At 47.7% G+C, this 10,373-nt stretch overlaps 1 protein-coding gene across 3 annotated transcripts in view; it reads left to right on the top strand.

The window, feature by feature from the left end:
* The first annotated feature begins 378 nt into the window (after nucleotides 1-378).
* Nucleotides 379-10,373, top strand: part of HDAC4 (histone deacetylase 4) — a 267,149-nt gene continuing 257,154 nt past the window's right edge. For 2 of the 3 annotated variants that reach the window (XM_037398255.1, XM_037398254.1), the window contains exon 1: nucleotides 379-543. The gene's annotated coding sequence lies outside the window, so the exon portion shown is untranslated. Of the gene's footprint in view, nucleotides 544-1,122; nucleotides 1,192-10,373 lie in introns of those variants that run through there. The other variant, XM_037398252.1, reaches the window with a different exon arrangement.

The raw sequence follows: 10,373 nt of genomic DNA, 5'->3' as shown, positions 1-10,373 counted from the left end.
GTGCTGTGCTGCCAGTGAAGGGTCCCTGCCTGCCCGGGGACTCCGAGCCTGAGGGGGCCGGAGGCAGCCGGCCTCGGAGGCCCAAACTCCAGGCTTCCAGCCCGCTCCCCGTCCCCGGCCTACCCCGGCCTACCCCGGCCCGGGCTGAGGGGCTGCGGGCCCAGCGCCGACATGGCGGACACCGGCCCGACCCCCAGGGCCGCGCCGTCACCTAGGCGACGGGCCGCGCGCCACGGGGCGGGGCCAGTGGGCCGGGGCGGGGCCAGTGGGCTGGGGCGGGGCCTGATTGCTTCCCTTCCTCCCCCCCCGCGGGAAGGAGGGGGGGGGGGGGGGAGTGAGAGAAAAAAGGGAGCTGTGGCTATAAATAAACCGCGCTTCCTGATTGGCCGGAGGGAAAAATGGTCGCACCACGTGACTCTCCATCTAAAAATTCCAAGATGGCGGATCCCATCACGGGCTGAGTCCGTTGGTGGCGCGCGCGCCACGGTGTCCGCGCCGGGGCCATCGCCGCACAGCCTCCCCGCCTCGCCCGCCGCCGCCTAGGTCAGTACGCGGCGCCCCGCCGCCCCCCCGCTCCGCGCCGCCCCCGCCGTCGCGCCTCGACGCGGCCCCTTTAAGGCCGGGCGCTTTTCTGCCCGCCGGCTTTTAACCGCGGCAAGGCCGCTCCCGGCCGCCGGGGCCTTAAGCGGCCGCACGGCTGTTTTTTCCTCTCTTCCAGCCGTGAAGCGCGCAGCGTTCCGGAGGGGGAAAGGTGATGGGCAGCTCCTAGCGCCAATGGGATCTGCCGGTGCGGCAGTGGCGGGTGGATTTGAGCCACTCGGCGGCTCCTGCCGCGCGCTGATTGGTCGGCGCCGCTTGGCGGGGCGGGGCCGGGGAGCGCCATCGCTCGGCATGGGCGCAGCGGCGCGGTGGGCGGGGTGGGAGGGGCGTGACGGGCAGCGCTCCGGCCCATTCAGAGCGCCGGGCCTCCCCGCCGCTCGCGTTTTTGTGAATGAGGCGGGTGGGGCTAGCGCTGTTGAAAGGCACGCCCCCTCCCTCGCTGGACCCGCCCTTTCCCTCCCCTCCCGGGCGGCCGCGACTCCTCCTTTCCCCCCCCTCCCCCCCCCCCCCCCCCCCCCCCCCGCGAGCAGCGCCGCCGCTGCCGCCGCCTCGGTGCTGCGCGGGGCTCGGCGGGGAGCGATGCGGGCAGCGGTGAGTGCCGCGGGCGGGGGCCGGGCCGGCCGCCCGGGCTGTGGCCGGGGCGTGGGCCCGGGGGCGACGGGGCGCGGGTGCTGGCCGGGGCGGCGGGGCGGGCGCGGCGGCCCTGCGGCGGGGGCGACGCCCGCGGCGGGGCCCTGCGGCGCCGAGCGGGCCGCGGCCCGGGGTCGGTGCTTTGCCCCCTTATCCCGCCCCGGGAATAACGCGGGACTTGGGGAAAGTTTCTGCCGGGGCCGGCTCCGCCCGCGGCCCCGCCGATCGCGCTTCGCGCCGGGCCCGGGGCTGCCTGGCGGGGCAGCAGCTCCCGGGCTGGGCCACGGGGGTGGCCGCGACCCCCGGGGCCCTAACCCCTTAAAAACCAAAAAATATCCCTCAAACCGGCTTTCCTTGGGAAAGCCGGGAGGTGTTCCCCTCAGCATCAGGCGCTTTTCGGCAGTCCCGAGGTGCCGCGGGCTGTGAGGGGAGATGACAGGTCCGAGCCGAGCCGGGCTCCGTCCCCGGCACAGCCTGCGGCGTCCCCGGCACACGCCTTGGGGAGGGGGGGCGTCAGCAAAGTGCCAGTGCCGCTCCGAAACGCGAAGTGCAACGCTGAATTCAACACCCCCCCCCCACCCCCCCACCCCAAATAATAAGAATAATAAAAATAAATCCTACCGGGCGTTCGGAGGAGCGCGCAGGGAGGTGTTGCTGAGCAGTTGTGTGGGTTTTGCTGCAGGAATTTATCAGGGCAGATGCTGTGCCAGCCCCGGCCCCGCCACGGTGGGCTGCTGGGGGTCTGTGGCGTGGCCAACCCAGCGTGACAGCTCCAGCGAGCAAACGTATTTACACAGCAATTATCGGACTTTATAGCGTGGTGCAGCGTACCACTGAAAGGGAAGTAAACCTGCCCTTTATTCAAAACACTTGCGTAATTGCTGTGTGCACGCGTTTCACGATAGTGGAAGGTTTGGGTGGTTTTTGTTTTTTATTTTATTATTTTTAGTTGTTTGCTTGTCGGTAGCCTGCTTTGGGAGATTTGCATAAATTAGGCTTGTCGCTGCAACCGCTTGTTTTCTGGCCATAAGAGCGGATTTCATTTTACAGGCTCGCCTGATATTCCAGAATGGATTACAGGTCTAAAAATGTTCCTGAGAAGTGGGATCTGTGTTGGGAAGGTGTGGGTGGATTCAGGATGTGAAAATGGCTTGCAAATCTGGGATGGGGTGTGCAGCTCAGGGTGGCGGAGCTGGGGGTATGGGCGCTCTCCAGTGTTCTCCATTTCTCCTCAACAGGCAGCTTTATTTCGTGCTTGTTCCTAACAGCTGTGTTCTGTTGTCTTCATAATGCTAATTTGAGACTGAAGAGATGGAGCAAGTATTATTTTGGTCCTCTGTGCTACAGTGAATTTCACCGTTGAGTGAATAATCTCCTTGCCAGCGCATTTTGATTTACAGGTATTATGTACTGTCAATAACTGGGACTTGTGCTGTATTCGCTGCCGTCAAAGTGCTTTCGCTTGTTGCCAAAAGCTACCTGGAGTTAATTATCTGAATTGGACTTTTTTTAACAGCAACATTTTTAAAGCTAAGGAGCTCTGAAGTTTATATAATAATCTGTTTTTTGGCAAGGTTTCTATTATTTTTTTTCTTGTGTGTGTGTGTAATGCGGTCTGTCGCGGCACTGAGTTTTAATCGTTTCTGATGTTTCCACCACTGCTGTATGGAGTTTTCAGCCTAAAAGCTGCTGTTGCCGCTCCGCAGCTTCTGAAATAGTCGAGGGCATTGAATTAAGAAAGCTCAGCTGCTTGTATACAAATATACAGCAATTACAAGGCAACAAAGTTATTGCAGAATCCTCCTGTAACCATGGCAACATGTTCACTCAATTACATTTGGAAATGTAAAATGCCACCCAGTTAGAAAGAGTAAGTTTTAGCGACTGCAGATTTTCTGTATAAAGTGAAATGTGTAAGACATGGCTTTCCAGGATTATATACATTTCTTCATATTTGGATGGCGTGTTTTAGCATGTGTATTTGACAGATTTCCATTGCTGGTATTAAGCTGTGTCCTTGGTTGTCTGAATTTGTGTGTGTGTGGGAGAAATCCCAAAATGTTTAAATCTTTAAAATGTAACTTTGCCATCTTATAATTTCTTTGGTTTTGCTCCAGGACTTGGCTTTAGAAAGCGGGCAGATTAGGAAACGCGTGAAATACATTTTGAAAATTACCTCAGAATACCAGAGGAATTTGTCATTTACTTAATGGGATAGAGGCATGAAAGGAGAGCATATGTATGGCATGAAAGCTTTTATTCCTTTGGGAGGACATGTTTGTTGAGCAGTCTGTGTTCATGTAGTTGATCTCCAATGGACTATTCTGAAGTAGAAGAAAACTGGCAGGTGTGAGCTACTGCACTTGTGGTCAGCCCTGAGAGAAAGCAGTGAAGAAGTTCTCAAGAAGCCCCAGATTACGAGACAGCAGGTTGAGTACACCAAGGTCCTAATGTGTGATGCAGGTGAACTCCTTAGTGGAAGTCAGTTTCATTTACTGCTTGCCTTTTGATGGAGACTTACTAGCAAAAAAAATAAAACAAATTATGTTCTTGCCTATGTTGATCTTTGTGTTGGTCAAGTGTTTCACAGGCAGTGAGCCATTAATGCAGAAAAAAGGAAAAAGCAACAATACACTTAGAACAAATTGTTGTTTTTTCCCCCCCCTAACCCTGAGTGATGTATTTACAGACACCTGAAATTTACGAACTTCTGAAGAAGTTACCCAGTAATGGGAACTGATACAAAATATTTAGGTGGATGCAGACTGCGGTGGGTTGTCCTCCAAGAAATGAGTTGTTCCCAAATGTTCAGGGGCTTGAACTCCATGCTGTTTCCCAAACCCGGGTTGTATCTGGATTTGAGAAGCTTTGCAGGTCCCGTGGACCTGTGCTAGGTTATGGATGGTTTTGGAAGGAAGCTCTGTCCAACCTGTCAAGTCTTTCTGCTTTCACCACAAGCAGGTAGCTTGCCTGCCTTGTGGTTTGCACACTTCTCAAAAGCAGCAGCTTGAGCAAGTGTGACTTTCTGCTCCTATGGTGAGTGCTTGTTTTTTTCTTTGCCTTCTACCATGGGCAGAGGTGGAAGCATAGGAGCTGCCTGTTTATGGACTGCTGGAGAGGGGGCGTTCATCTCAAGTGTTCAACCTTAAATCACATGCTGAACTGCTAGGGCGAGGAGTAGGGCTTGTTAAAATTGAGCAGGAGTCCATGATTTTGGATTAGATTGCACTCTTAATCTTTTTGAAATAGTTTTGTGCTTTCTGGGGAACAGATTTCTTAAAGCCATCTTAAGGTGTATCTGTGATTCAGAAACTTGGTGCATTGCCTGAAACTTGTCCTCTAGGATCACTCGTAGGTTTCAAATCTGAGGAAGCTGCAGACTTTCTATACATGAACATGCCCAGACACATTTAAAACAAAGTGTTGAGACAAAAACTTGCCACCAAATACACAGTATGTGATAGGATTAAATATTCTAGGGGAAATTTCTTTCATCTTCCAAAGCTGAGAATAGGCAAGAGCTTTTAAAATGGTTTGCTCACAAATGTGCTTCTCAAATAACTCGTGCTAGAAGAAGTTAGTATGTTGAGTGTCTCTTAAACGTTACTGCGCAGGCTTACCTTAAGGAGGGCAAACTGACAGTTTAATGTAGGGCATTTGTGTTCTTGATCAGCTGAATATTGTGCATGCTCCACTGAAATACTACTATCTTCATTTCTGGGACTTTTGGATTGCTTGTATGCCGCGCCGTATCTTTGTAAGGTCATAGTAACTAGTCATCCTCGTGTTTCCTCAAGGGTAGTGTGCGTCTGTCTGGGTTAAGTGGTGTGAGAGTGTGCTAACGTGATGCTCTCTTCAGGGTTTGAAAGCCAGAATGCTCGCTGCCCAGCTGTGCCAGCTTTATGTTGGGGTTGAAACACTACTTTGGTGTCCTTTTCCAGTTAAAGAAGTGCTTGTGTTACACTCCTTGGCATTGTATATATTTGTGTTTACTGGAGATAAATACTCCTTGGCGTTGTGTGTGTGTATATATATATATATGTATGTATGTATAATATAAAACCCCAAATGCTCGGGACAGTATTTTTACTTGTCTTACTACTGTGTGTACTCAACCATAGATGCGTTACCAGAAGAGTTTATTTGCTGAATAGTATCTGTTGCTAGCCTGTTCCAAATGGCAAAGCCTGTTACAAACCACAAAGAAATATTAATTGAACATGTTATTTGGACACTCGTAACAACATTCATTAAATATTTGCCAAGTGTTCTTGACCCTTTTTGCTGGTTTATTTGGTGAGTCATCTTCTACTTCATTGTTCCTCCATTTCACCTTTAGCTTGTTTCCAGTTATCCCATTGCTTTTCTGTAATCTTTTTCATTCCTGCTACCTAGTCTACAAGACCAGCCATTGGGTGTAAATTTTATCAGACTCCTGCTGGAATCCTTTGAGCTTGTGCTTTTGTGAAATTGTGTTTTACTGGACAGAGAAGCTGACAGGATGTGTCTTGTCACTGAATTCAAAATTGCTTTTCGGTTTTGAGTCCACTTCCCTAATGGATAGCTTCTGTTTTCCATTTACCTTTGCTTCCAGGTTTCCCAGGTTGAAGCATACCAATGATCCAAAAGCAACAAAAGGAAGCTGGTTCTCCTCAGCTTGCTTACTGATCTCAGACCTCTAAAGGGGGGGGACGGAACCCCATGAAAATAGGTGGTTTAGCCTCAAATTGTTTAAGCTAAGAAACAGCAGAAACTCTAAAGCTGTCTGCTTTAATAATTAGAAATGTGGCAATTTTTTTACCTAGTAAAAAGGGGTAAATAGTCTTCTGAAATATTGAAGTAAAAGCTATGTGCGGTGGGGGAGGAAATGCATCTTGGCATTTTGATTTGATTTAGATTGTTTCTTACATATATTGTCTCTATATTCAAGTTCCTTGGATGAGGGGACTCTTCAGACTGCTCTAGTAATTAATGCCACTTGCATTTTAATTGTGTTATGCAGAAAACTGAAGCGGGCCAGGTTTACTTTATCCTGCAGTGGACCATGTTGATAAGGCAATATATAACAGATGATTCATGAAGTGATGCTTGTCATTGCCAGGACTGCTTGAATAGCAAGCAGATTTTGGGCAATGCTTCTTCACCGGAAAGACTCGGGCAGTTTAAACTGAGAGAAGAGACAAATATGTGCTGTATTTCTGGCCATGTTAAAGGAGCTGCCTCACAAAATATAGAAGAAGTTGGGGGGTGGGAATGGGTGAAATAAAGCGGGCTAGAGAAGCAGGAAAGCACACAGAGGTTGCATAATAATGTTGAAAAAGGGAATAATTAGGAAAAGACTATAAAATCTCTTGGAAAGCTTGTGTGGTTTTCCCCTTGCAAGAAATTATAGCTTGGTGTTCCTCTAAAAATTTGGCCCTTTTTTCCATGGCATTCATTACTCTAGGCACTTCTTGATCAACATATTTTTTTTCCTGCATGTTTTCCGGTTGGATATTACTTATTAAAATGTGCTTCAAACTGCCGTCTACTACCGCAGAGGAATGTGTGTTGACTTGAGATTGCGGGCATACTTAGCTGTCTGTCCATATCAAATGATTAAACCTTTGTTTCTCATACAGGACATATTTAAAAGAAGGAATTTGCAGTTTGAAAATGGATCTTGGGCTACTAAGAAACCTTTTTCTAGTTTGGTCAAGGTTAGGTTTTTTTATTTTATTTTATTTTTTTTAACCCAAAGAGTCTTCTGAGACAGCCATTTGGTTTGGTTGAGGACCAGAGAGGTGTTGGGAGGAGCCGAAGGCCATGTGTGCCGCTAATGTGGCTTATCCGCGGTCTGAGGAAGGAACAGCTCCTTTCTTTGGGGCATTGTTACAGTAGTTTAGACAAGTCCGTAGGAGGTGACAGTGTTGCTCGGGCAGTGTGTTGCCCATGAGATGATGATGTCTAGGAAACCATCTGGCAAGTTTTTCAGCTGTCCGTGTTGCAGATGTGACTTGCTGAAATGGCAAATTGAAGACCCTGCCTTGGGCACGATCTGGCTGTCATGTCTGGGTTTGTTCCTGTGTTTACTCTCTTGTTTTCTTTTGAGTTTGATCTCCTGTAAACCTTTGCTGGATGTGTGTGTCTGTATGTTTTATAACAAGGCAGTAAGCTCTTGGATGAGGAATTGTGGTGCAAGTTTTTTTTTTTTTTTTTTGCAATCATAGGATAAAATGATGTATGGGAGATTAACCTCTCAAATTGGGTGCTAGCAGCGTAGCAATGTGCTGTTTTGAATGATCTTTTAAAGTGTGTCACTCATTCTGGTGAACACTGACATCCGATTGAACTTAACTCCATTCGTCTTTTATGAATAGTGAAAAATTTTGATATTTCACATGTAGGAAATAATTTACTTTATTAATTTTTCTGAAGAACTGGTGCTTTAATGAGGTGTCTGTCAGTAAGACTTAATTACTGTAAAATTCTGTGAACATTAGTATACTGTGGCTTGTTCTATGTAAAATGGAATTTCATTTGTCAAACGCGCGTGTTAGCGTTAGTTTGCTGATATAATTAGCGTTAGCTTAAATTTGAGAAATAGCAGTTATTCATAACTGACCTGTCACTAGTAATGGTGTGCAAGATTTAGCAGGGTGCTGTACTTACCCAAACTGGTGCTGCTCTGCCCTCTCTGTGATTGCGCACAAGGACACTGGTGGCAAGGTGTAGCATCACAGCTGCGTCCGCACTAATGTCTTTGAACATTTCATGTTGAATAAGCAGTTATTCAAATTTGCTCTTCAGATTAAAGGTAGAAGAGCACGTTACGCTGTTCCCCTTAGTTTTCATTTTACTTCAATGGAAACCTGTGTCTTTCACAATGCTATCTCTAGTCAGTTAACGTACTTCTACTGTGTTGCGTTTTCCTAACATGCTAAAACAGCTTATGTTGCATGTGCTCAGTAGAAAAACGTTCAAGTTAGTTCTGGTGTTGTGCTGGCAAAACTTTCCATCTTGTGTGCATAGCTTCAAGAAAAGGATCCAGAATGTAAGCCTGAAACAATGAATTAATTCTGTTGCATGTTGTTCCCAAGAAGTATTTTGAAAGAGAGTGTTGTTGGGAGTATTAGGAGAGTTACATTTTTCCCCACAGGAGCTACAGTTATCTAGTTTTTGTTAGTGTTTGTCCCAGATTCTGTTAAAATAGCAAATACAGGTAGTTCTTCTAGTGAGCAAAAAGACAAAAAAAAAAAAAGGGGGGGGGGGGGGCAAAAAATGTGCCTGTTTTCTTGCTGCAGGTTCATATAAAATGTAGAGCAGTGACATTTGCTTTTCTGCTCAAATAATGTGCGTGAAAATGAAGTGTTAAGTGAAGAAAAGTTGCGTTATTAACACCTTTAAAACAATGAGGATTCTGAAAAATGGAATAGTCCGCGAGTTTTAACCTTGAGAGGTTGGTAGCTCGGGGCAGTGGGAAGGGAAGAGTCTACTCTGGAAACACAGTGGCAGTGGGGTAGGTATTTGTGGACACCGGCTGATTTGGAAGATGGGATGAGAGGGAAGGTGAGCTCTTGGCCTTGAGGCCTTGACTTTGACTGCAGTGAGTGGCTCAAACTGCAAACGATGAAGGGTGTAAAGATTATTTAATTCCCAAGGACCAGCGGAAAGGAAAGAGCTGTGATGCAGACTGTCAGGCAGGAGGGGTCCTGGAAGGAGAATTTAGGCAAAACTGAGCTTTCCTGCAGGCCACGTTATATTTTAGAGCATTGCATAGGTGGAACTTTCGTCAAACAAAAAGAGAGTTGCTTGTCCATCCAGCTAAGGCTTTTGAAAAAAAATAATAAATAAAATGGCTGTACCCAGTGCTTTGGGCTGAGTCGGGAGGGGACTTCTCCCAGCCCTGGTGTGACCAAGGTAGTTGGACTGTGATGCAGAGGTTGGCCTCTTGCAGCACAACACACCCTGCTGGGAGGCCTGGCTGCTTTCCTTAGGCCATTTGGGGAAAAGGGAAGCATAGACATCTTTCTGGAATACCTGGGAAGATACAGGTCATGTTTCTTGTGGAGGACTTGTTGGAGGGGATGAATGACGGCGCTGTCAAAAAACTGCAGAGGGTGAGAAAGCAGTAAGGTGCAGTTTCCTGCTGCCTTCCCAGGGAGACGATGCAGTTCCTGAGCATGGTTTGTGCTGCCGTTGCATCTCCAGGGGCAGTGAAAGAAACGGCTCCCTACAATGCTAGCAGGATCTAAACACAGCCCTTTCTTGCTCCATGTGCAAAGCAGAAAGCCTAGTCTGTTGCTGGTCTTTTCTGTTGTTAGTCAACAAATTGACTCCTGGATTTCTGTAAACGTCACCTCTGCTGTAGGTAGCTGGTGGTTACAGTCACAAATTAACTGAAGTTCTCCAAGTTTAATTCTGTTGCAGCTGCTCTTACTCAGTGGAAGCAAGGCCCAGATGTGTGTGGTAGTGAGTTATGCTCAAGATTTTGTCTTGTCTTCGTTCTGTGATGAAGAGGAAGGGAAGGCAAGATGAAGAGGCCATGTGCAGCCAGGTGGTTTTGAATCTAGTGTTGGGTATCTTGCTGAGTAACCAATCCTTCCAGTGGGTTGGAACAGAAATTGGCTACCATGATCTGCATTTGCATTTCAGTTTTTCCTCACCTACTTGATGTAAATGAGCCTCCTAAAATAAACTCTTTTCCATATGGATTCTGTTGTGCACTTCTCCTACCCAAGACTGATTTTCTGTTTGAATCTGGTGGCAATGGTTTGGTTGGGAGAAAAATTTATTTGCTTATTTCGTCCAACTGTTACCTGCTGTCAGACTCTGGTGGAGGCTGAAGGATACATGTGAGTGAAGACTGCCTCTCGCAGGATTTTTAGCCTGGAAGCATGACAAAAGGAGGAGGGAGAGGACTAGAAGTGAACATCAGGGTAGTTACTCTGATTGCATGTGGTATGTGTTGAATGCTTTGTTGGTTACAGTATACCTTGAAGAAGACAGCCTTGTAAGTTGAAATCTTGTTCAGAGTGTGAATCGCTGAAAATAAAAAACACTTTTACTATGCAATTTTATGAGCGATCCATGCTGGTATTGGGTGGATTTACATAGATTACATGGTCTTGTTCACCTCCCTGGCTGTATGTGGGTATCTTATA

Source organism: Falco rusticolus, chromosome 8 (genome assembly GCF_015220075.1).
Source record: "Falco rusticolus isolate bFalRus1 chromosome 8, bFalRus1.pri, whole genome shotgun sequence".
In the NCBI taxonomy this organism is placed as follows: Eukaryota; Metazoa; Chordata; class Aves; order Falconiformes; family Falconidae; genus Falco; species Falco rusticolus.
Note: the sequence above shows the minus strand (reverse complement) of the source record. Positions and strands in the feature narration are given on the sequence as shown.